We start from the raw sequence: 25,973 nt of genomic DNA on the forward strand, positions 1-25,973 counted from the left end.
GAATCTAGCTACCCCTAGTAGAGGAAAACAAAGACCTTTCTTGCCTCCAGAGAAGGGGACCCCAAAGCTGGATAGAAGCCCCCCACAAATAATGACGGTGAGGTAAGAGGAAATGACAAACACAGAAATGAACCAGGTTCAGCACAGAGAGGCCCGCTTACTGATAGCAGAATAAAGAAAGGTAACTTATATGGTCAACAAAAACCCTATTAAAATCCACACTGGAAATTCAAGAACCCCCGAACCGTCTAACGGTCCGGGGGGAGAACACCAGCCCCCCTAGAGCTTCCAGCAAAGGTCAGGATATAGATTTGGAACAAGCTGGACAAAAATACAAAACCAAAACAAATAGCAAAAAGCAAAAGGCAGACTTAGCTGATATAACTGGAACCAGGATCAGTAGACAAGAGCACAGCAGACTAGCTCTGATAACTACGTTGCCAGGCATTGAACTGAAGGTCCAGGGAGCTTATATAGCAACACCCCTAAGTAACGACCCAGGTGCGGATAAAAGGAATGACAGAAAAACCAGAGTCAAAAAACTAGTAACCACTAGAGGGAGCAAAAAGCAAATTCACAACAGTACCCCCCCCTTAGTGAGGGGTCACCGAACCCTCACCACGACCACCAGGGCGATCAGGATGAGCGGCATGAAAGGCACGAACTAAATCGGCCGCATGAACATCAGAGGCGACCACCCAGGAATTATCCTCCTGACCATAGCCCTTCCACTTGACCAGGTACTGAAGCCTCCGCCTGGAGAGGCGAGAATCCAAGATCTTCTCCACCACGTACTCCAACTCGCCCTCAACCAACACCGGAGCAGGAGGCTCAGCAGAAGGAACTACAGGCACAATGTACCGCCGCAACAAGGACCTATGAAATACATTGTGAATAGCAAACGACACAGGAAGATCCAGACGAAAAGATACAGGATTAAGGATTTCCAATATCTTGTAAGGCCCAATAAAACGAGGTTTAAATTTGGGAGAGGAGACCTTCATAGGAACAAAGCGGGAAGAAAGCCATACCAAATCCCCAACGCGTAGTCGGGGACCCACACCGCGGCGGCGGTTGGCAAAGCGCTGAGCCTTCTCCTGTGACAACTTCAAGTTGTCCACCACATGATTCCAGATCTGCTGCAACCTATCCACCACAGAATCCACCCCAGGACAGTCAGAAGGCTCCACATGACCCGAAGAAAAGCGAGGATGGAAACCAGAGTTGCAGAAAAAAGGCGAAACCAAGGTGGCGGAACTAGCCCGATTATTAAGGGCAAACTCAGCCAACGGCAAGAATGTCACCCAATCGTCCTGATCAGCAGAGACAAAACACCTCAAATAAGCCTCCAAAGTCTGATTGGTTCGCTCCGTCTGTCCATTAGTCTGAGGATGGAAAGCAGACGAAAACGACAAATCAATGCCCATCCTACTACAAAAGGATCGCCAGAACCTGGAAACGAACTGGGATCCTCTGTCTGACACAATATTCTCAGGGATGCCGTGCAAACGAACCACGTTCTGGAAAAACACAGGAACCAGATCGGAAGAGGAAGGCAGCTTAGGCAAAGGAACCAAATGGACCATCTTGGAGAAGCGATCACATATCACCCAGATAACGGACATGCCCTGAGATAGCGGAAGATCAGAAATGAAATCCATGGAGATATGTGTCCAAGGTCTCTTCGGGACAGGCAAGGGCAAGAGCAAACCGCTGGCACGAGAACAGCAAGGCTTAGCTCGAGCACAAGTCCCACAGGACTGCACAAATGACCGCACATCCCTTGACAAGGAAGGCCACCAAAAGGACCTGGCCACCAGATCTCTGGTGCCAAAAATTCCCGGGTGACCTGCCAACACCGAGGAATGAACCTCGGAAATGACTCTGCTGGTCCACTTATCCGGGACAAACAGTCTGTCAGGTGGACAAGACTCAGGCCTATCAGCCTGAAATCTCTGCAACACACGTCGCAGATCCGGAGAAATAGCTGACAAGATAACTCCATCTTTAAGAATACCAACAGGATCAGCGACTCCAGGAGCATCAGGCACAAAGCTCCTAGAAAGAGCATCGGCCTTCACATTCTTTGAACCTGGTAAATACGAGACAACAAAATCAAAGCGGGAGAAAAACAATGACCAGCGGGCCTGTCTCGGATTAAGGCGTTTAGCAGACTCGAGATACATCAGATTTTTGTGATCAGTCAAGACCACCACACGATGCTTAGCACCCTCGAGCCAATGACGCCACTCCTCAAATGCCCATTTCATGGCCAACAACTCCCGATTGCCCACATCATAATTTCGCTCGGCAGGCGAAAACTTCCTAGAGAAAAAGGCACAAGGTTTCATAACAGAGCAACCAGGGCCTCTCTGCGACAAAACGGCCCCTGCCCCAATCTCCGAAGCATCCACCTCAACCTGAAAGGGAAGTGAGACGTCAGGCTGGCACAAAACAGGCGCCGAAGTAAACCGGCGTTTCAACTCCTGGAAAGCCTCCACGGCAGCAGGAGCCCAGTTAGCTACATCGGAGCCCTTCTTGGTCATATCCGTCAAAGGTTTCACAATGCTAGAAAAATTAGCGATAAAACGACGGTAGAAGTTAGCGAAGCCCAAGAACTTCTGAAGACTCTTAACTGACGAGGGCTGAGTCCAATCAAGAATAGCTCGGACCTTGACTGGGTCCATCTCCACAGCAGAAGGGGAAAAAATGAACCCCAAAAAGGGAACCTTCTGCACACCAAAGAGACACTTTGAGCCCTTGACAAACAAAGAATTTTCACGCAAAATTTTAAAGACCAACCTGACCTGCACCACATGCGAATCCCAATTGTCAGAAAAAAACAAAATATCATCCAGATAAACAATCAAAAATTTATCCAGATACTTCCGGAAAATGTCATGCATAAAGGACTGAAAAACTGAAGGCGCATTGGAGAGCCCAAAAGGCATCACCAAGTACTCAAAATGACCTTCGGGCGTATTGAATGCGGTTTTCCATTCATCACCTTGCTTAATGCGCACAAGGTTGTACGCACCACGAAGGTCTATCTTGGTGAACCACTTGGCACCCTTAATCCGGGCAAACAAGTCAGACAACAGCGGTAAAGGATACTGAAATTTGACAGTGATCTTATTTAAAAGCCGATAATCAATACAAGGTCTCAAAGATCCGTCCTTTTTTGCCACAAAAAAGAATCCCGCACCAAGAGGGGAAGAAGACGGACGAATATGTCCTTTCTCCAGAGACTCCTTGATATATGAACGCATAGCGGTATGTTCAGGTACCGACAGATTAAACAGTCTTCCCTTAGGAAATTTACTGCCTGGGATCAAATCTATAGCACAGTCACAGTCCCTATGAGGAGGCAGTGCACTGGACTCAGACTCACTGAAGACATCCTGATAATCAGACAAATACTCCGGAACTTCCGAAGGCGTAGAAGAAGCAATAGACACAGGCAGGGAATCCCCATGAATACCACGACAGCCCCAACTTGAGACTGACATAGCCTTCCAGTCCAGGACTGGATTATGGGTCTGTAACCATGGCAGCCCTAAAACAACCAAATCATGCATTTTATGTAAAACCAGGAAACGTATCACCTCGCGGTGTTCAGGAGTCATGCACATGGTAACCTGTGTCCAATACTGCGGTTTATTTGCTGCCAATGGTGTAGCATCAATACCCCTAAGAGGAATAGGATTTTCTAATGGTTCAAGAGTAAAACCACAGCGCTTAGCAAATGAGAGATCCATGAGACTCAGGGCAGCACCTGAATCTACAAACGCCATGACAGGATAAGATGACAGTGAGCAAATCAAAGTTACAGACAGAATAAATTTAGGTTGCAAATTACCAACGGTGACAGGACTAACAACCTTAGCTATACGTTTAGAGCATGCTGAGATAACATGTGTAGAATCACCACAGTAGTAGCACAAGCCATTCCGGCGTCTATGAATTTTCCGCTCATTTCTAGTCAGGATTCTATCACATTGCATTAAATCAGGTGTCTGTTCAGACAACACCATGAGGGAATTTGCGGTTTTTCTATCACATTGCACCGAATTAGGTGTCTGTTCAGACAACACCATGAGGGAATTTGCGGTTTTGCGCTCCCGCAACCGCCGGTCAATTTGAATAGCCAGTGCCATAGTATCATTCAGACCTGTGGGAATGGGAAAACCCACCATAACATTCTTAATGGCTTCAGAAAGGCCATTTCTAAAATTAGCGGCCAGTGCACACTCGTTCCAATGTGTCAGCACGGACCATTTCCGAAATTTTTGGCAATACACTTCAGCCTCGTCCTGCCCCTGAGACATAGCCAGCAAGGCCTTTTCTGCCTGAATCTCAAGATTGGGTTCCTCATAAAGTAAACCGAGCGCCAGAAAAAACGCATCAAGATCAGCCAATGCCGGATCTCCTGGCGCCAGCGAAAAGGCCCAATCCTGAGGGTCGCCCCGTAAGAACGAAATAACAATTTTTACTTGCTGAGCAGAATCTCCAGATGAACAGGGTCTCAGGGACAAAAACAATTTACAATTATTCACGAAATTCCTAAACTTAAACCTGTCTCCGGAAAACAGTTCAGGAATCGGTATTTTAGGTTCTGACCTAGGATTTCTGATAACATAGTCTTGTATGCCCTGCACACGAGTAGCCAGCTGGTCCACACTTGTAATCAAGGTCTGGACATTCATGTCTGCAGCAAGCATAGCCACTCTGAGGTAAAGGGGAAGAAGAAAAAAAAAAAAAAAAAAAACTCAGAATCTTCTTTCTTATAATCCCTCTTCTGCAATGCATTAAACATTTAATACTGGCCTGGCAAACTGTTATGACCCCAATGGCGAGGGTCTCAGAGGAACGTGGAAATCTGCAGAATACAAAAATCCAGCTCATAGGGCAGTGGTAACTGGGTTGACCATATATCTACTCCTAACGCCAACACTAGAAGTAGCCGGGGATCATTCCTACGTTGATTCTAGATGACACGCGCCAGCCGGAGAATCTAGCTACCCCTAGTAGAGGAAAACAAAGACCTTTCTTGCCTCCAGAGAAGGGGACCCCAAAGCTGGATAGAAGCCCCCCACAAATAATGACGGTGAGGTAAGAGGAAATGACAAACACAGAAATGAACCAGGTTCAGCACAGAGAGGCCCGCTTACTGATAGCAGAATAAAGAAAGGTAACTTATATGGTCAACAAAAACCCTATTAAAATCCACACTGGAAATTCAAGAACCCCCGAACCGTCTAACGGTCCGGGGGGAGAACACCAGCCCCCCTAGAGCTTCCAGCAAAGGTCAGGATATAGATTTGGAATAAGCTGGACAAAAATACAAAACCAAAACAAATAGCAAAAAGCAAAAGGCAGACTTAGCTGATATAACTGGAACCAGGATCAGTAGACAAGAGCACAGCAGACTAGCTCTGATAACTACGTTGCCAGGCATTGAACTGAAGGTCCAGGGAGCTTATATAGCAACACCCCTAAGTAACGACCCAGGTGCGGATAAAAGGAATGACAGAAAAACCAGAGTCAAAAAACTAGTAACCACTAGAGGGAGCAAAAAGCAAATTCACAACAGGTATAGGTCTGGACAGTGTATGTGGTTTGAGGCCCTGGACGATCTTACGGTTAATCAAGTTAAACCCCACCCCACTGTCCAGAAAGACAGAAATAACCACCTTATTTTTGCCCAGATGGATTTGAGCAGGCAGAAAAAATTGTGTCCTACCAATGGAGGAGATATGTGCACCTGATTTGCTAACCTCCCCACAACCCGGGTGTTATGACCCCAATGGCGAGGGTCTCAGAGGAACGTGGTAGTCTGCAGAGTACAAAAATCCAGCTCATAGGGCAGTGGTAACTGGGTTGACCATATATCTACTCCTAACGCCAACACTAGAAGTAGCCGGGGATCATTCCTACGTTGATTCTAGATGACACGCGCCAGCCGGAGAATCTAGCTACCCCTAGTAGAGGAAAACAAAGACCTTTCTTGCCTCCAGAGAAGGGGACCCCAAAGCTGGATAGAAGCCCCCCACAAATAATGACGGTTAGGTAAGAGGAAATGACAAACACAGAAATGAACCAGGTTTAGCACAGAGAGGCCCGCTTACTGATAGCAGAATAAAGAAAGGTAACTTATATGGTCAACAAAAACCCTATCAAAATCCACACTGGAAATTCAAGAACCCCCGAACCGTCTAACGGTCCGGGGGGAGAACACCAGCCCCCCTAGAGCTTCCAGCAAAGGTCAGGATATAGATTTGGAACAAGCTGGACAAAAATACAAAACCAAAACAAATAGCAAAAAGCAAAAGGCAGACTTAGCTGATATAACTGGAACCAGGATCAGTAGACAAGAGCACAGCAGACTAGCTCTGATAACTACGTTGCCAGGCATTGAACTGAAGGTCCAGGGAGCTTATATAGCAACACCCCTAACTAACGACCCAGGTGCGGATAAAAGGAATGACAGAAAAACCAGAGTCAAAAAACTAGCAACCACTAGAGGGAGCAAAAAGCAAATTCACAACAGTACCCCCCCCTTAGTGAGGGGTCACCGAACCCTCACCACGACCACCAGGGCGATCAGGATGAGCGGCATGAAAGGCACAAACTAAATCGGCCGCATGAACATCAGAGGCGACCACCCAGGAATTATCCTCCTGACCATAGCCCTTCCACTTGACCAGGTACTGAAGCCTCCGCCTGGAGAGGCGAGAATCCAAGATCTTCTCCACCACGTACTCCAACTCGCCCTCAACCAACACCGGAGCAGGAGGCTCAACAGAAGGAACTACAGGCACAATGTACCGCCGCAACAAGGACCTATGAAATACATTGTGAATAGCAAACGACACAGGAAGATCCAGACGAAAAGATACAGGATTAAGGATTTCCAATATCTTGTAAGGCCCAATAAAACGAGGTTTAAATTTGGGAGAGGAGACCTTCATAGGAACAAAGCGGGAAGAAAGCCATACCAAATCCCCAACGCGTAGTCGGGGACCCACACCGCGGCGGCGGTTGGCAAAGCGCTGAGCCTTCTCCTGTGACAACTTCAAGTTGTCCACCACATGATTCCAGATCTGCTGCAACCTATCCACCACAGAATCCACCCCAGGACAGTCAGAAGGCTCCACATGACCCGAAGGAAAGCGAGGATGGAAACCAGAGTTGCAGAAAAAAGGTGAAACCAAGGTGGCGGAACTAGCCCGATTATTAAGGGCAAACTCAGCCAACGGCAAGAATGTCACCCAATCGTCCTGATCAGCAGAGACAAAACACCTCAAATAAGCCTCCAAAGTCTGATTGGTTCGCTCCGTCTGTCCATTAGTCTGAGGATGGAAAGCAGACGAAAACGACAAATCAATGCCCATCCTACTACAAAAGGATCGCCAGAACCTGGAAACGAACTGGGATCCTCTGTCTGACACAATATTCTCAGGGATGCCGTGCAAACGAACCACGTTCTGGAAAAACACAGGAACCAGATCGGAAGAGGAAGGCAGCTTAGGCAAAGGAACCAAATGGACCATCTTGGAGAAGCGATCACATATCACCCAGATAACGGACATGCCCTGAGATAGCGGAAGATCAGAAATGAAATCCATGGAGATATGTGTCCAAGGTCTCTTCGGGACAGGCAAGGGCAAGAGCAAACCGCTGGCACGAGAACAGCAAGGCTTAGCTCGAGCACAAGTCCCACAGGACTGCACAAATGACCGCACATCCCTTGACAAGGAAGGCCACCAAAAGGACCTGGCCACCAGATCTCTGGTGCCAAAAATTCCCGGGTGACCTGCCAACACCGAGGAATGAACCTCGGAAATTACTCTGCTGGTCCACTTATCCGGGACAAACAGTCTGTCAGGTGGACAAGACTCAGGCCTATCAGCCTGAAATCTCTGCAACACACGTCGCAGATCCGGAGAAATAGCTGACAAGATAACTCCATCTTTAAGAATACCAACAGGATCAGCGACTCCAGGAGCATCAGGCACAAAGCTCCTAGAAAGAGCATCGGCCTTCACATTCTTTGAACCTGGTAAATACGAGACAACAAAATCAAAGCGGGAGAAAAACAATGACCAGCGGGCCTGTCTCGGATTAAGGCGTTTAGCAGACTCGAGATACATCAGATTTTTGTGATCAGTCAAGACCACCACACGATGCTTAGCACCCTCGAGCCAATGACGCCACTCCTCAAATGCCCATTTCATGGCCAACAACTCCCGATTGCCCACATCATAATTTCGCTCGGCAGGCGAAAACTTCCTAGAGAAAAAGGCACAAGGTTTCATAACAGAGCAACCAGGGCCTCTCTGCGACAAAACGGCCCCTGCCCCAATCTCCGAAGCATCCACCTCAACCTGAAAGGGAAGTGAGACGTCAGGCTGGCACAAAACAGGCGCCGAAGTAAACCGGCGTTTCAACTCCTGGAAAGCCTCCACGGCAGCAGGAGCCCAGTTAGCTACATCGGAGCCCTTCTTGGTCATATCCGTCAAAGGTTTCACAATGCTAGAAAAATTAGCGATAAAACGACGGTAGAAGTTAGCGAAGCCCAAGAACTTCTGAAGACTCTTAACTGACGAGGGCTGAGTCCAATCAAGAATAGCTCGGACCTTGACTGGGTCCATCTCCACAGCAGAAGGGGAAAAAATGAACCCCAAAAAGGGAACCTTCTGTACACCAAAGAGACACTTTGAGCCCTTGACAAACAAAGAATTTTCACGCAAAATTTTAAAGACCAACCTGACCTGCTCCACATGCGAATCCCAATTATCAGAAAAAACCAAAATATCATCCAGATAAACAATCAAAAATTTATCCAGATACTTCCGGAAAATGTCATGCATAAAGGACTGAAAAACTGAAGGCGCATTGGAGAGCCCAAAAGGCATCACCAAGTACTCAAAATGACCTTCGGGCGTATTGAATGCGGTTTTCCATTCATCACCTTGCTTAATGCGCACAAGGTTGTACGCACCACGAAGGTCTATCTTGGTGAACCACTTGGCACCCTTAATCCGGGCAAACAAGTCAGACAACAGCGGTAAAGGATACTGAAATTTGACAGTGATCTTATTTAAAAGCCGATAATCAATACAAGGTCTCAAAGATCCGTCCTTTTTTGCCACAAAAAAGAATCCCGCACCAAGAGGGGAAGAAGACGGACGAATATGTCCTTTCTCCAGAGACTCCTTGATATATGAACGCATAGCGGTATGTTCAGGTACCGACAGATTAAACAGTCTTCCCTTAGGAAATTTACTGCCTGGGATCAAATCTATAGCACAGTCACAGTCCCTATGAGGAGGCAGTGCACTGGACTCAGACTCACTGAAGACATCCTGATAATCAGACAAATACTCCGGAACTTCCGAAGGCGTAGAAGAAGCAATAGACACAGGCAGGGAATCCCCATGAATACCACGACAGCCCCAACTTGAGACTGACATAGCCTTCCAGTCCAGGACTGGATTATGGGTCTGTAACCATGGCAGCCCTAAAACAACCAAATCATGCATTTTATGTAAAACCAGGAAACGTATCACCTCGCGGTGTTCAGGAGTCATGCACATGGTAACCTGTGTCCAATACTGCGGTTTATTTGCTGCCAATGGTGTAGCATCAATACCCCTAAGAGGAATAGGATTTTCTAATGGTTCAAGAGTAAAACCACAGCGCTTAGCAAATGAGAGATCCATGAGACTCAGGGCAGCACCTGAATCTACAAACGCCATGACAGGATAAGATGACAGTGAGCAAATCAAAGTTACAGACAGAATAAATTTAGGTTGCAAATTACCAACGGTGACAGGACTAACAACCTTAGCTATACGTTTAGAGCATGCTGAGATAACATGTGTAGAATCACCACAGTAGTAGCACAAGCCATTCCGGCGTCTATGAATTTTCCGCTCATTTCTAGTCAGGATTCTATCACATTGCATTAAATCAGGTGTCTGTTCAGACAACACCATGAGGGAATTTGCGGTTTTTCTATCACATTGCACCGAATTAGGTGTCTGTTCAGACAACACCATGAGGGAATTTGCGGTTTTGCGCTCCCGCAACCGCCGGTCAATTTGAATAGCCAGTGCCATAGTATCATTCAGACCTGTGGGAATGGGAAAACCCACCATAACATTCTTAATGGCTTCAGAAAGGCCATTTCTAAAATTAGCGGCCAGTGCACACTCGTTCCAATGTGTCAGAACGGACCATTTCCGAAATTTTTGGCAATACACTTCAGCCTCGTCCTGCCCCTGAGACATAGCCAGCAAGGCTTTTTCTGCCTGAATCTCAAGATTGGGTTCCTCATAAAGTAAACCGAGCGCCAGAAAAAACGCATCAAGATCAGCCAATGCCGGATCTCCTGGCGCCAGCGAAAAAGCCCAATCCTGAGGGTCGCCCCGTAAGAACGAAATAACAATTTTTACTTGCTGAGCAGAATCTCCAGATGAACAGGGTCTCAGGGACAAAAACAATTTACAATTATTCACGAAATTCCTAAACTTAAACCTGTCTCCGGAAAACAGTTCAGGAATCGGTATTTTAGGTTCTGACCTAGGATTTCTGATAACATAGTCTTGTATGCCCTGCACACGAGTAGCCAGCTGGTCCACACTTGTAATCAAGGTCTGGACATTCATGTCTGCAGCAAGCATAGCCACTCTGAGGTAAAGGGGAAGAAGAAAAAAAAAAAAAAAACTCAGAATCTTCTTTCTTATAATCCCTCTTCTGCAATGCATTAAAAATTTAATACTGGCCTGGCAAACTGTTATGACCCCAATGGCGAGGGTCTCAGAGGAACGTGGTAGTCTGCAGAGTACAAAAATCCAGCTCATAGGGCAGTGGTAACTGGGTTGACCATATATCTACTCCTAACGCCAACACTAGAAGTAGCCGGGGATCATTCCTACGTTGATTCTAGATGACACGCGCCAGCCGGAGAATCTAGCTACCCCTAGTAGAGGAAAACAAAGACCTTTCTTGCCTCCAGAGAAGGGGACCCCAAAGCTGGATAGAAGCCCCCCACAAATAATGACGGTTAGGTAAGAGGAAATGACAAACACAGAAATGAACCAGGTTTAGCACAGAGAGGCCCGCTTACTGATAGCAGAATAAAGAAAGGTAACTTATATGGTCAACAAAAACCCTATCAAAATCCACACTGGAAATTCAAGAACCCCCGAACCGTCTAACGGTCCGGGGGGAGAACACCAGCCCCCCTAGAGCTTCCAGCAAAGGTCAGGATATAGATTTGGAACAAGCTGGACAAAAATACAAAACCAAAACAAATAGCAAAAAGCAAAAGGCAGACTTAGCTGATATAACTGGAACCAGGATCAGTAGACAAGAGCACAGCAGACTAGCTCTGATAACTACGTTGCCAGGCATTGAACTGAAGGTCCAGGGAGCTTATATAGCAACACCCCTAACTAACGACCCAGGTGCGGATAAAAGGAATGACAGAAAAACCAGAGTCAAAAAACTAGCAACCACTAGAGGGAGCAAAAAGCAAATTCACAACACCCGGGCTCCTTAGTTTTTCAGCTGCTGTTTACAGTAAGATAGAGAATGACGTGCACATGAAATGGCCCTTTCTTCCACAGTAAAAACATACTCCCCTTTGCGCCGAACAACAGACTGCTTTCCAGAACGAGTTGCCCCACTCAACTGCATGGCTTCCTCAGATGACTCAGACCACGTTTCCCTTGGCCCCAGACCTCCTGCATATTGGGGTGTCTCCTTATGTCTATGGCGAAGACGGCGATCCACCCGGATAGCCAGAGACATGGCCTCCTCAAGGCAAACTGGAGTCTCATACAGGGCTAAGGCATCCTTCACCCTTACAGATATCCCTTCACAGAACAGGCTACGGAGTGTGAGATCATTCAACTTAGCATCAGTAGACCACCTCCAAAACTCAGAGCAATACTGCTCTGTTGGCCGGTCTCCCTGATGAAGCTGTTGTAGTGTGGACTCAGGCAGGGAGACGGGGTCGGGGTTATCATATATATGATCCAGCACCAGAAAAAATTCCTACACCTTCTGGATCAACTGGTAGTCAGACGGGAGAAAGAAAACCCATGCTTGGAGGTCACCCTGAAAGAGCGAGATTATTATCCCCACCCGTTGCTCCTCGGTTTCTGAATAACAAAGAAGTAACCTGAAATATAGTTGAAAACAACAAACTTGTTATGCCCCCCAGAGAACCTGTCAGGCAAAGTGATCTTGGGCTCTACTAAGGGTTGCCTAGAAGTCATGGTCCCTAAACCTGAAGTGTTAGGGTGCTGTAAAACAACAATGTGTGGATCTGCGACCTCTAGGCTAAGCTGCTGCAGATGCCTTGTCAGAGCAGTGATAGGATCCATAATGGATCAAAAAGCGGTTTTGGTCAGAGCTAATGTCACAACTCTGTTGTTGGGTGTCCCAGGACCAGGGGCTCCTTCCCTGTCCCCAACAGTAGGGTGCACCCTAGCTCAGCCTGCTCCCCGGATTACTTCTTGTAGTGAAGATGCCGGGGCCATGTACCTTACCTTAGCTCCTGAATCCGCCCTCAGTCCGTACCCTTCCCACACCCAGGGAAGAGGGGAGTATTATTATACTGTAGTACACCAAACCAGACTAATAAGGTAGTACGAACAGGGATAATGAAAAAATACCAAATATACTCACACATGTAACTGTGGAAAGCACCGGGGAGTGGAGGATGGGGTTAAAAAAAAGGAGAAAAAGAAAGGGAATTATCAGACGCACAAAATCTAGCAACGGTCCCAGATAAATCCGCCAAACGTCCACTACTCATACAACTTATTCTTTATGGCTATATTCTTATATTCTATCATATAAAATAAATACAGCCTGTAAATGTAAGAGGGAGAAACTAACCAGGTTTGCCTCATCCGCAACCGTCGGGTCTATGTTCTCGAGAGAAGGGGGCGTGGCTAAGCAGACAGTTAATGCACGTGCAGAAATTCAAACAGTTCAGGCGGGAACGGCACGTGCGAGCGTCCTGTCAGAGTAGAGCCTGGGACGAACGGATGCACTGACAGGAAACGACCAACAGGGACCCACTGAAACACCACAGATATTGCTGTCCTCGCTAACACCGCTGTCCCCACTTACATCGCAAAATTTTAAGAGACTGCTAACTCAGCCGACAACACTGACAAGACTACCAAGTCCAGAAGTACTGACCGTGAGCGGCAAGGTCTGTGTACGGGATACAGGTGCTCACTGGTACGGCACAGCGGACCAAGCTGGCCATTATAGAGTGTGTCGGGACAGTGACACAGGGTTCGGCATTGTAGGGACTCTCACCACTGAGGGAAGAGACTATTCCTCCTTCCTCCCTTCATCCGTTGGGGCCAGTGCCTGTGATAATACCACAGACTATCACCGCCATCGCCAGGTTCAACAGAGGACATCGCCACCGCCAGGACCACCAGAGGACACCGCCATCATCGGGACCACAGGAGGACACTGTTAACGCCAGGGAAGTTCCCCCATTTTTTTTACAGAACTGTGACAGATCCTTTTTTTTTGTCACGTAATCTAAACTTCCTCAGTCACGGCCAGGAACACACCCGTGGCTGATGCCCAAAGTGTTAAGAGTATTATTTGTATTATTCTCCCCTGTTCGTTAAAAAACCTTCCCCCTATTAGTTCTCTCTGTATTAGGTATAACCTTGCTCCTTGTGTACATATCTCCCTGCGAGGAGTAACTACTGTTTATTAAACCCCTTGTTAACCCTTGGTCTGCCTCCTGTCCGTTACTGCATCCCGCAACCTGCTTATATATTCACCTCCAATGTTTACATCATTTGAGGAATATAGGCGCAGGACCTCCCGGGGATCACATGACATTGTTTTTATCATGTGAGCCCTGCAGCCAATTGGTAGTTGCTAATGTTATGAGGTTTTTTTTCCAACATATGGGTCCCCAAAGTCACTTCAAATCTGAATAGGTCACTAAAAAATAAGTTTTGCATGTTTCCTTGAAAAAAATGAAAAAATGCTGCTACAGTTTTAAAGCTTCAGACATCCTAAAAAAAATTAAAGAATATTTTACAAATGGTGCTGATGTAAAGCAGGCATGAGATAAATGTTATAAACAATTTTATGTAGCAGGACTATCTGTGTTAAAGGGATAATCATTCAAGGTTTGAAGAAAATGTAAATATTTTTTGGCAAATTTCTGATATTTTTATAAATAAACGTAAAACATATTGCCCTAAATTTACCACCAACATAAAATACAATGTCTCACAAAAAAAATCTAAATCACTGGGATATGTAGAAGCGTTCCAGAGTTATTGCTACGTAAAGTGACACATGTCAGATTTGAAAAATGTGGCCTCGTCCATAATAAACAGCCTGGTCCTATTCTCTTTCGACATCTCAATAACATCATCTCTTGGGGGAGATGGTCAGCTAGTCCCATCAAATTGGAAGGTTCGGATCAATTTAATCTTGTGTACGTTTGCTTTAACATAATAAATGTATATATCAATAATAACAGTTTCCCTGACCGTGCTTTTCCTTGTTCCTTTCCATACATAGAGTTACCAACTTGATACATTCCTAAATTTTAATAAGAAATTTAAGAAACTTAAAATCGAGCCTCAGAGAGTGCTTTTCTAATTGCAGTGTGAACACTCCCTTAAAACTTTTACCCCCTACAAGCTGTCACCCATGTTTCAAGGCAGCGACTAGGCCTGTGTATTTTACCAAAGTCTTTAAAGCTGCTTCTTTCATTTATTTTATTAGCCTTTAATGAATGTAATTAGAACCCAAGTAATTAAATGCAATTGTGCTCAGTATGTTCCTGTTGTAAATTGCCCTAAACAGTGTGCATGGTGTGAACAAATTTGTGGGATTAATAGAGGATGGATAATGTTTTTGGATAGTATTTCACACTAAACGGCCACAGAGAGAAACAAAGGACTTGGTGCAGTGTTATTAATCTTTGTCAACTGACAGCTCAGGGCTAATCTGCATTAGTGAGGCAGCAGAACACAAAGGGATGATCTGGATAGGTGTTGTCTGCACCATCACATTTGATTTGTAATTGGAAAGTAGCCTGAAAGCAAAGACCTAATATTGGGACACAGGGACGGATGGGTGGACACAGGCGTGACACACGAGGCCTCATTATAAGATGGAAGAACAGCGAGGAAATAGCAGGGCAGATGTTACAAAGAAATGATTTAGGGCAGGAAGTTACTGCATATTCTCAAATCAAGGAACGGTTACCCTCGAGTGCACGGAGAATAGACCAAATTAAGGTTTATTCTAAATATTGCAAAATCCAATGCATTCCCAAAGCTGAGCAAAAATGTGATCTTTTTCATACGGAACTACTGCATAGCATCATCTTATGTTACAAACGTATGGCAGTGGAAAATGCCTTAGGGTAGCCTACACCTGTGAGGTTTACATCCATTAGAATAAATAGGAGCACCAAGAAAAGGAGTAGAAAGCCAATAGTATTGAATATTTCATAGACCGGGTTGATGCATCCAAATGTTCATCAAATTCTTAATGTGCTTTACACGTGCCATGTAACCATATAGCAAAACCCCATATCCGTATCATCCTGGTACGACGTCAATGAAACATCCATCTACTTTTGGCTAGGATCACACCTTGTGTTATCCAAAACTGCAATTGTTTTCAAAAAAAGAAAAGTTTTCTGCCTCTATGGCGGCACATGGAGTCCCTTCAGTTCTGTCCTATTGGCATAACATGTGCCAAAGTATGGTGCCTTCTTATTGCATTGTGTTCTGGAATTATTACACTCTAGGTGCAAAGCATATAGGAGACCAAACCTCTGTTAAAAGGCAAACTTAAAAAATGGTGAACATTTACTAGACTAAGGCCGGTCATACATTTGGCGGTGGGCTCCTGTGTTCTCTATGAGAAAGCCACCAACTGACATCTGGCCAGTAGCTTTTCTCAGGGAGAATAATGCGATTGGTAGTCCGAAATCGGACAAGCCTGATCAACATCACTCCCTACCATCATTTTGAAAATGCCCCCTTACACATTAGACCATCGCCAAACTTGTTGATATCGGCAGGTTTGACATACCAGAATCGCTTGTCTTGATCCGGCACCTCCTCTCATCGCAATTACTGTCCCCTGCTTGCTTCATGTGGATGACGCATCCTACGTTATCCACATAGCGTCTCCCAATTTCACTAATGCACAGGTGTAATTCACCCTGCCCTGCGCTTCACTTCAAAGTCATCAGCTCACTTTGACCTTCCCGATGCATGTGCTCTATAGTACATTGCTCTGCCCTCAGCAGGGTATAGCGAGGTACAGCAAAGGGGGACAATGTGTGAATGATGTAGGATGCATCATCCACATGAAGCAAGGAAGGAGAAACGGCGATTGTAGGAAGATAGGAGGCGCTGAATCAAGATCAGAGACGTCATCGGACAGGACCCCGCTGTTTGTGGGTATAATAAAAGGTCTTTTTTTTTGCTGCAGATATGCCAAATTGACGGGGCGGTAGTCGTGGGTGAGGTACTCATCTTTCATGCCCCGACACGCTACATGAAAATGGGGGTCCTTACTGGGAGTATGAGCTTTGTCTACGAGGGTGATACGCCATTGAAGGCCCCATGACGCAGGTGACTTTGGCTGGCCTGAACCAGATCGTCTTTTACAGAACATCAACTTGGTGGGAACTATGTACAATAGATAGCGGGTGCATAACTTCGCAAACGTTTCCTTTACAACATGGAGCATCTTCACAGATGGTCTCTCTACCTCTTACAGGATTACTAGTTTCTGCCCCCCAAGTTCCTCTGCCTTCCCAAAAAATCACCACAGTACTACAGTCCAATAAGTGAGAGACCTGTCCTCAACATGCGGCTCCGCTTCCTCCTTTCCCTTAAGGGAACTAGTTTGCCACTATAGCCGTTACTGAACTTCTTTGCTTGTTGACGACTTGGAACCTACACCCAGGGCACTCTCTTTGTCTCATGTCCCCTGTTCCGTCCTGGCCCATTACCTCTCTGCCTGGCGAATTTGGGGTTGTACGGCTAGGCGTTTTGTCACAGGGCCCATCTCTTCTGCACCACTCTCTCCTTTTGTCAGTTTCCTTTCTCTACTCCAGATCTTGCTATACACTGCCTAGGTCTCCATTCACATCAGGGGCACCCACGTCACGCTGCTCTGCTGACTAGACAGACCTGTTGCATGGTGGGCCCTATCTGACTTTCTGACAGAAACTATTTCTGTCCCTCCACTCTAGCCCCTCTCACTCTGGGCTTGTCAAAAGCATTTGACTCTAAGTTTCCCTAAGAATAGGCAGATTACAACACTAATACTAATAATGCATATTGCAAAAACACATTTTACATCATAATAGTACTCATGTCTTCAAGGGGGAATGTGGGCAGTATGTCCTTCTCCTTACATTTCTACTCCAGCCATGATCTGTCAGATATTTTCACTGTAATTCATGCCTATTTGTGGCATATATTATAATACATTTGTTGACCCACAGGTTGCTCTTGCTTTACGACTTTCAGCTAAGCATATATTCACTTTTTAGAAAGTTGAAAAAAAGAGGCACAAATTTTTACACAAAACAGACAATTTTTCTCTGATAGAATGTGCAAGTTTCGTAATGAATTTCCCTCTTTTATGTGAAATTGGAGGCATAATAGGCTACAGTACGGCTCTCTATACTGCTATGGGTGCCATATTCAATTATCATGATGAGGGAGCGTGCTGGAGTCAAACTCCTTCATGATTCTGGAGAGTCTGATGAGTGGCGTGCCCTTCCATGCACTACACTAGAAATCTCACTTCAGTCAGGGACTGGAGTGCAATTTTTGGCATACGGAATGACAAAGCTCGCCATGAATTAGATCACCATGCCCCAATCCCAATCTAGCTCTGCCTATTTCATCAGAACTGGGATAAACTGAAGATGCTAAAAGTCTCACAAATTTTGCAAAAATTCAAAGCTTTTACCCCAGAATTCTGATGTAAAGCTTTGATGAATTGGACCAAATGTATTTATCCTCTCTGCTTTGGATCCAGCCTTAGTTTGACTACAAAATAGATACAGTACCTTGCGAAAGTATTCGGCTTCCTGGAACTTTCAACCTTTTCCCACATATCATGCTTCAAACATAAAGATACCAAATGTAAATTTTAGGTGAAGAATCAACAACAAGTGGAACACAATTGTGAAGTTGAACAAAATTTATTGGTTATTTTAAATTTTTGTGGAAAATCAAAAACTGAAAAGTGGGGCATGCAATATTATTCGGCCCCTTTAACGTAGTACTTTGTTGCACCACTTTTTGCTGCGATTACAGCTGCAAGTCACTTGGGGTATGTCTCTATCAGTTTTGTACATCGAGAGACTGAAATTCTTGCCCATTCTTGTGAACAGTAGTTTTCAGCTCTTTCCACAGATTTTCGATTGGATTGAGGTCTGGACTTTGACTTGGCCATTCTAACACCTGGATATGTTTATTTGTGAACCATTCCATTGTAGATTTTGCTTTATGTTTGGGATCATTGTCTTGTTGGAAGACAAATCTCCGTCCCAGTCTCAAGTCTTTTGCAGACTCCAACAGGTTTTCTTCAACAATGGTCCTGTATTTGGCTCCATCCATCTTCCCATTTTAACCATCTTCTCTGTCCCTGCTGGAGAAAAGCAGGCCCAAACCATGATGCTGCCACCACCATGTTTGACAGTGGGGATGGTGTGTTCAGGGTGATGAGCTGTGTTGCCTTTATGCCAAACATATCGTTTGGCATTGTTGCCAAAAAGTTCGATTTTGGTTTCATCTGACTAGAGCACCTTCTTACACATGTTTGGTGTGTCTCCCAGGTGGCTTTTTGCAAACTTTAAATGACACTTTTTATGGATATCTTTGAGAAATGGCTTTCTTCTTGCCACTCTTCCATAAAGGCCAGATTTGTACAGCGTACGACTGATTGTTGTCCTATGGACAGACTGTCACACCTGAGCTGTAGATGTCTGCAGTTCATCCAGAGTGATCATGGGCCTCTTGGCTGTATCTTTGATCAGTCTCCTCCTTGTTTGAGATGAAAGTTTAGAGGGATGGCCAGGTCTTGGTAGATTTGCAGTGGTATAACTGTTGTGAGGTTGGATTCTGGGCTCCCCCGGTGGCCACTTGTGGAATTGTACTTGTGTGCATCATCCCCTCTGTTCACCTGCTCCTATCAGGATGTGGGAGTCGCTATATAACCTTGCTCCTCTGTCAGTTTCATGCCGGTCAACAATGTAATCAGAAGCCTTTCTGTGCATGTTCCTGCTACTAGACAACTCCCAGCTAAGTTGGACTTTTGTCCTTGTGTGTTTTTGCATTTTGTTCCTGTTCACAGCTGCTGTTTCGTTACTGTGTCTGGAAAGCTCTTGTGAGCGGAAATTGCCACTCTGGTGTTATGAGTTAATGCTAGAGTCTTAAAGTAATTTCTGGATGGTGTTTTGATAGGGTTTTCTGCTGACCATGAAAGTGCCCTTTCTGTCTTCTTTCTATCTAGTAAGCGGACCTCGATTTTTGCTAAACCTATTTTCATACTACGTTTGTCATTTCATCTAAAATCACCGCCAATATATGTGGGGGCCTCTGTCTGCCTTTTGGGAAAATTTCTCTAGAGGTGAGCCAGGACTGTCTTTTCCTCTGCTAGGATTAGGTAGTTCTCCGGCTGGCGCTGGGCATCTAGGGATAAAAAAACGTAGGCATGCTACCCGGCCACTTCTAGTTGTGCGGCAGGTTTAGTTCATGGTCAGTATAGTTTCCATCTTCCAAGAGCTAGTTCTCATATATGCTGGGCTATGTTCTCTCGCCATTGAGAATCATGACAGTTTGACCGGCCAGAAAAAAAAGGGTTAAATTACTGGCTGAGAAAGGAGAGAAAAAAGAAGTCTGCTACAATTTTTTTTTTTTTTTTTTTTTTTCCTCTAGTTCTGAGTGTGCTCTTAATTGAATCACTTGCTAGTTTGCCTATGCTGCAGCCTTCCTCTCTTTCTCTCCTTCTTATCCTTGAATGGCTCTGTGTTCACCTGTTTCAAATGGATCTTCAGAGTGTAGCTACAGGTTTGAATAATCTCGCCACAAAGGTACAAAATTTGCAAGATTTCGTTGTTCATGCACCTATGTCTGAGCCTAGAATTCCTTTGCCTGAATTCTTCTCGGGGAATAGATCTCACTTCCAAAATTTTAAAAATAATTGCAAATTGTTTTTGTCCCTGAAGTCTCGCTCTGCCGGAGACCCTGCACAGCAGGTCAGGATTGTAATTTCCTTGCTCCGGGGCGACCCTCAAGACTGGGCTTTTGCATTGGCACCAGGGGATCCTGCGTTGCTCAATGTGGATGCGTTTTTTCTGGCCTTGGGGTTGCTTTATGAGGAACCTCATTTAGAGCTTCAGGCGGAAAAGGCCTTGATGTCCTTGTCTCAGGGGCAAGATGAAGCTGAAATATACTGCCAAAAATTCCGCAAATGGTCTGTGCTTACTCAGTGGAATGAGTGCGCCCTGGCGGCGATTTTCAGAGAAGGTCTCTCTGATGCCATTAAGGATGTTATGGTGGGGTTCCCTGTGCCTGCGAGTCTGAATGAGTCCATGACGATGGCTATTCAGATCGATAGGCGTCTGCGGGAGCGCAAACCTGTGCACCATTTGGCGGTGTCTACTGAGAAAACGCCAGAAAATTTGCAATGTGATAGAATTCTGTCCAGAAGCGAGCGGCAGAATTTTAGACGAAAAAATGGGTTGTGCTTCTATTGTGGTGATTCAACTCATGTTATATCAGCATGCTTTAAGCGTACTAAGAAGCCTGACAAGTCTGTTTCAATTAGCACTTTACAGTCTAAGTTTATTCTATCTGTGACCCTGATTTGTTCTTTGTCATCTATTACCGCGGACGCCTATGTCGACTCTGGCGCTGCTTTGAGTCTTATGGATTGGTCCTTTGCCAAACGCTGTGGGTATGATTTGGAGCCATTGGAGGCTCCGATACCTCTGAAAGGGATTGACTCCACCCCATTGGCTAGTAATAAACCACAATACTGGACACAAGTGACTATGCGTGTTAATCCGGATCACCAGGAGGTTATTCGCTTTCTGGTGCTGTATAATCTACATGATGTTTTGGTGCTGGGATTGCCATGGCTGCAATCTCATAACCCAGTCCTCGACTGGAGAGCTATGTCTGTGTTAAGCTGGGGATGTAAAGGAACTCATGGGGACGTACCTTTGGTTTCCATTTCATCATCTATTCCCTCTGAGATTCCTGAATTCTTGTCTGACTTTCGTGATGTTTTTGAAGAACCCAAGGTTGGTTCACTACCTCCGCACCGGGAGTGCGATTGTGCCATAGACTTGATCCCGGGTAGTAAATACCCTAAGGGTCGTTTATTTAATCTGTCTGTGCCTGAACACGCGGCTATGCGAGAATATATAAAGGAGTCCTTGGAAAAGGGACATATTCGTCCTTCGTCATCTCCCTTAGGAGCCGGTTTTTTCTTTGTGTCTAAGAAAGATGGCTCTTTGAGGCCGTGTATTGATTATCGACTTTTGAATAAAATCACGGTTAAATATCAATATCCGTTACCACTGCTTACTGATTTGTTTGCTCGTATAAAGGGGGCCAAGTGGTTCTCTAAGATTGATCTCCGTGGGGCGTATAATTTGGTGCGAATCAAGCAGGGGGATGAGTGGAAAACCGCATTTAATACGCCCGAGGGCCATTTTGAGTATTTGGTGATGCCTTTTGGTCTTTCAAATGCCCCTTCAGTCTTCCAGTCCTTTATGCATGACATTTTCCGCGATTATTTGGACAAATTTATGATTGTGTATCTGGATGATATTCTGATTTTTTCGGATGACTGGGACTCTCATGTCCAGCAGGTCAGGAGGGTTTTTCAGGTTTTGCGGTCTAATTCCTTGTGTGTGAAGGGTTCTAAGTGTGTTTTTGGGGTTCAAAAGATTTCCTTCTTGGGATACATTTTTTCCCCCTCTTCCATCGAGATGGATCCTGTCAAGGTTCAGGCTATTGGTGATTGGACGCAACCCTCTTCTCTTAAGAGTCTTCAGAAATTTTTGGGCTTTGCTAACTTTTATCGTCGATTTATTGCTGGTTTTTCTGATGTTGTAAAACCATTGACTGATTTGACTAAGAAGGGTGCTGATGTTGCTGATTGGTCCCCTGATGCTGTGGAGGCCTTTCGGGAGCTCAAGCGCCGCTTTTCTTCCGCCCCAGTGTTGCGTCAGCCTGATGTTGCTCTTCCTTTTCAGGTTGAGGTCGACGCTTCTGAAATCGGAGCTGGGGCGGTGTTGTCGCAGAGAAGTTCTGACTGCTCCGTGATGAGACCTTGTGCTTTTTTTTCCCGTAAATTTTCGCCCGCCGAGCGGAATTATGATATTGGGAATCGGGAGCTTTTGGCCATGAAGTGGGCTTTTGAGGAGTGGCGTCACTGGCTTGAGGGGGCCAGACATCAGGTGGTGGTATTGACTGACCACAAAAATTTAATTTACCTTGAGTCTGCCAGGCGCCTGAATCCTAGACAGGCGCGCTGGTCGTTGTTTTTCTCTCGGTTTAATTTTGTGGTGTCTTACCTACCGGGTTCTAAGAATGTTAAGGCGGATGCCCTTTCTAGGAGTTTTGAGCCTGACTCCCCTGGTAATTCTGAGCCCACAGGTATCCTTAAAGATGGAGTGATATTGTCTGCCGTTCCTCCAGACCTGCGGCGGGCCTTGCAGGAGTTTCAGGCGGATAGACCTGATCGTTGCCCACCTGGTAGACTGTTTGTTCCTGATGATTGGACCAGTAGAGTCATCTCTGAGGTTCATTCTTCTGCGTTGGCAGGTCATCCTGGAATCTTTGGTACCAGGGATTTGGTGGCAAGGTCCTTCTGGTGGCCTTCCCTGTCACGAGATGTGCGAGGCTTCGTGCAGTCTTGTGACGTTTGTGCTCGGGCCAAGCCTTGTTGTTCTCGGGCTAGTGGATTGTTGTTACCCTTGCCTATCCCGAAGAGGCCTTGGACGCACATCTCGATGGATTTTATTTCGGATCTGCCTGTTTCTCATAAGATGTCTGTCATCTGGGTGGTGTGTGACCGTTTCTCTAAGATGGTCCATCTGGTTCCCTTGCCTAAGTTGCCTTCTTCTTCCGAGTTGGTTCCTCTGTTTTTTCAAAATGTTGTTCGTTTGCATGGTATTCCGGAGAATATCGTTTCTGACAGAGGGACCCAATTCGTGTCTAGATTTTGGCGGGCATTCTGTGCTAGGATGGGCATAGATTTGTCTTTTTCGTCTGCTTTCCATCCTCAGACTAATGGCCAGACCGAGCGGACTAATCAGACCTTGGAGACATATTTGAGGTGTTTTGTGTCTGCGGATCAGGATGATTGGGTTGCTTTTTTGCCTTTGGCGGAGTTCGCCCTCAATAATCGGGCCAGCTCTGCCACCTTGGTGTCCCCGTTTTTCTGTAATTCGGGGTTTCATCCTCGATTTTCCTCCGGTCAAGTGGAATCTTCGGATTGTCCTGGAGTGGATGCTGTGGTGGAGAGGTTGCATCAGATTTGGGGGCAGGTGGTGGACAATTTGAAGTTGTCCCAGGAGAAGACTCAGCTTTTTGCCAACCGCCGTCGTCGTGTTGGTCCTCGGCTTTGTGTTGGGGACTTGGTGTGGTTGTCTTCTCGTTTTGTCCCTATGAGGGTTTCTTCTCCTAAGTTTAAGCCTCGGTTCATCGGCCCGTACAAGATATTGGAGATTCTTAACCCTGTGTCCTTCCGTTTGGACCTCCCTGCATCCTTTTCGATTCATAATGTTTTTCATCGGTCATTGTTGCGCAGGTATGAGGTACCGGCTGTGCCTTCCGTTGAGCCTCCTGCTCCGGTGTTGGTTGAGGGTGAGTTGGAGTACGTTGTGGAAAAGATCTTGGACTCTCGTGTTTCCAGACGGAAACTCCAGTATCTGGTCAAATGGAAGGGATACGGTCAGGAGGATAATTCTTGGGTCACTGCCTCTGATGTTCATGCCTCCGATCTTGTCCGTGCCTTTCATAGGGCTCATCCTGATCGCCCTGGTGGTTCTGGTGAGGGTTCGGTGCCCCCTCCTTGAGGGGGGGTACTGTTGTGAGGTTGGATTCTGGGCTCCCCCGGTGGCCACTTGTGGAATTGTACTTGTGTGCATCCTCCCCTCTGTTCACCTGCTCCTATCAGGATGTGGGAGTCGCTATATAACCTTGCTCCTCTGTCAGTTTCATGCCGGTCAACAATGTAATCAGAAGCCTTTCTGTGCATGTTCCTGCTACTAGACAACTCCCAGCTAAGTTGGACTTTTGTCCTTGTGTGTTTTTGCATTTTGTTCCTCTTCACAGCTGCTGTTTCGTTACTGTGTCTGGAAAGCTCTTGTGAGCGGAAATTGCCACTCTGGTGTTATGAGTTAATGCTAGAGTCTTAAAGTAATTTCTGGATGGTGTTTTGATAGGGTTTTCTGCTGACCATGAAAGTGCCCTTTCTGTCTTCTTTCTATCTAGTAAGCGGACCTCGATTTTTGCTAAACCTATTTTCATACTACGTTTGTCATTTCATCTAAAATCACCGCCAATATATGTGGGGGCCTCTGTCTGCCTTTTGGGAAAATTTCTCTAGAGGTGAGCCAGGACTGTCTTTTCCTCTGCTAGGATTAGGTAGTTCTCCGGCTGGCGCTGGGCATCTAGGGATAAAAAAACGTAGGCATGCTACCCGGCCACTTCTAGTTGTGCGGCAGGTTTAGTTCATGGTCAGTATAGTTTCCATCTTCCAAGAGCTAGTTCTCATATATGCTGGGCTATGTTCTCTCGCCATTGAGAATCATGACATATAACACTCCTTCCATTTCAATATGGTCACTTGCACAGTGCTCCTTGGGATGTTTAAAGTTTTGGAAATCATATCCAAATCCAGCTTTAAACTTCTCCACAACAGTATCACGGACCTGCCTGTTGTGTTCCTTGGTCTTCATGATGCTCTCTGTGCTTCAAACAGAACCCTGAGACTATCACAGAGCAGATGCATTTATATGGAGACTTGATTACACACAGGTGGATTATATTTATCATCATTAGGCATTTAGGACAACATTGGATCATTCAGAGATCCACAATGAACTTCTGGAGTGAGTTTGCTGCACTGAAAGTAAAGGGGCCGAATAACATTGCACGTCCCACTTTTCAGTTTTTCAATTTCCACAAAAATAACCAATACATTTCGTTCAACTTCACAATTGTGTTAGATTTGTTGTTGATTCTTCACCAAAAATTTACATTTGGTATCTTTATGTTTGAAGCATGATATGTGGGAAAAGGTTGAAAAGTTCGAGGGAGCCGAATACTTTCGCAAGGCACTGTATGTAAAAACTGCCCCAAAAATGAGCACTATGAAACATGGCCTGTATATGGACAGTCCATGATGTTCGAACTGGCTATGGCTCTCCTGACATGAACTAAACAGTCTCACAGATATATACAGTATGATACTGTCAAGTTTGGGTCGGGAGACCTCTGGCCAGTCTGTACACCACGGTCCGTATACAGGCCTATTTCATGGATGTCTAAATTTGCCTTTTGCTTTGGATATCTTTTCTTGTGCAGATATAGATCATGCATAAATTCTAGCACCTGATACGTGGGAAAATCCAACTTCTTTACTGTTAGATAGGCATACTGTCCATAAAAGCCTTTGAGTTCACAAAATGAAATTGTAAAAAATCTGATATTGCGGGAACCAGATAAAAAACCTCAAAACTCTCAAAACAACTTTGTGTGGCATTTCCCGAAGAAGGGGTCATTGAGACCTTGAAACGCATTGAATAAACCACCATTACTACATTAACTCTGGAAGTGTATTATTGCGGCAGCGCAGAAGTACCGTAATCCATACTCTTTGTGTACACGGTACAC

The sequence above is a fragment of the Ranitomeya variabilis genome, chromosome 1, assembly GCF_051348905.1.
Source record: "Ranitomeya variabilis isolate aRanVar5 chromosome 1, aRanVar5.hap1, whole genome shotgun sequence".
Taxonomy (NCBI): Eukaryota; Metazoa; Chordata; class Amphibia; order Anura; family Dendrobatidae; genus Ranitomeya; species Ranitomeya variabilis.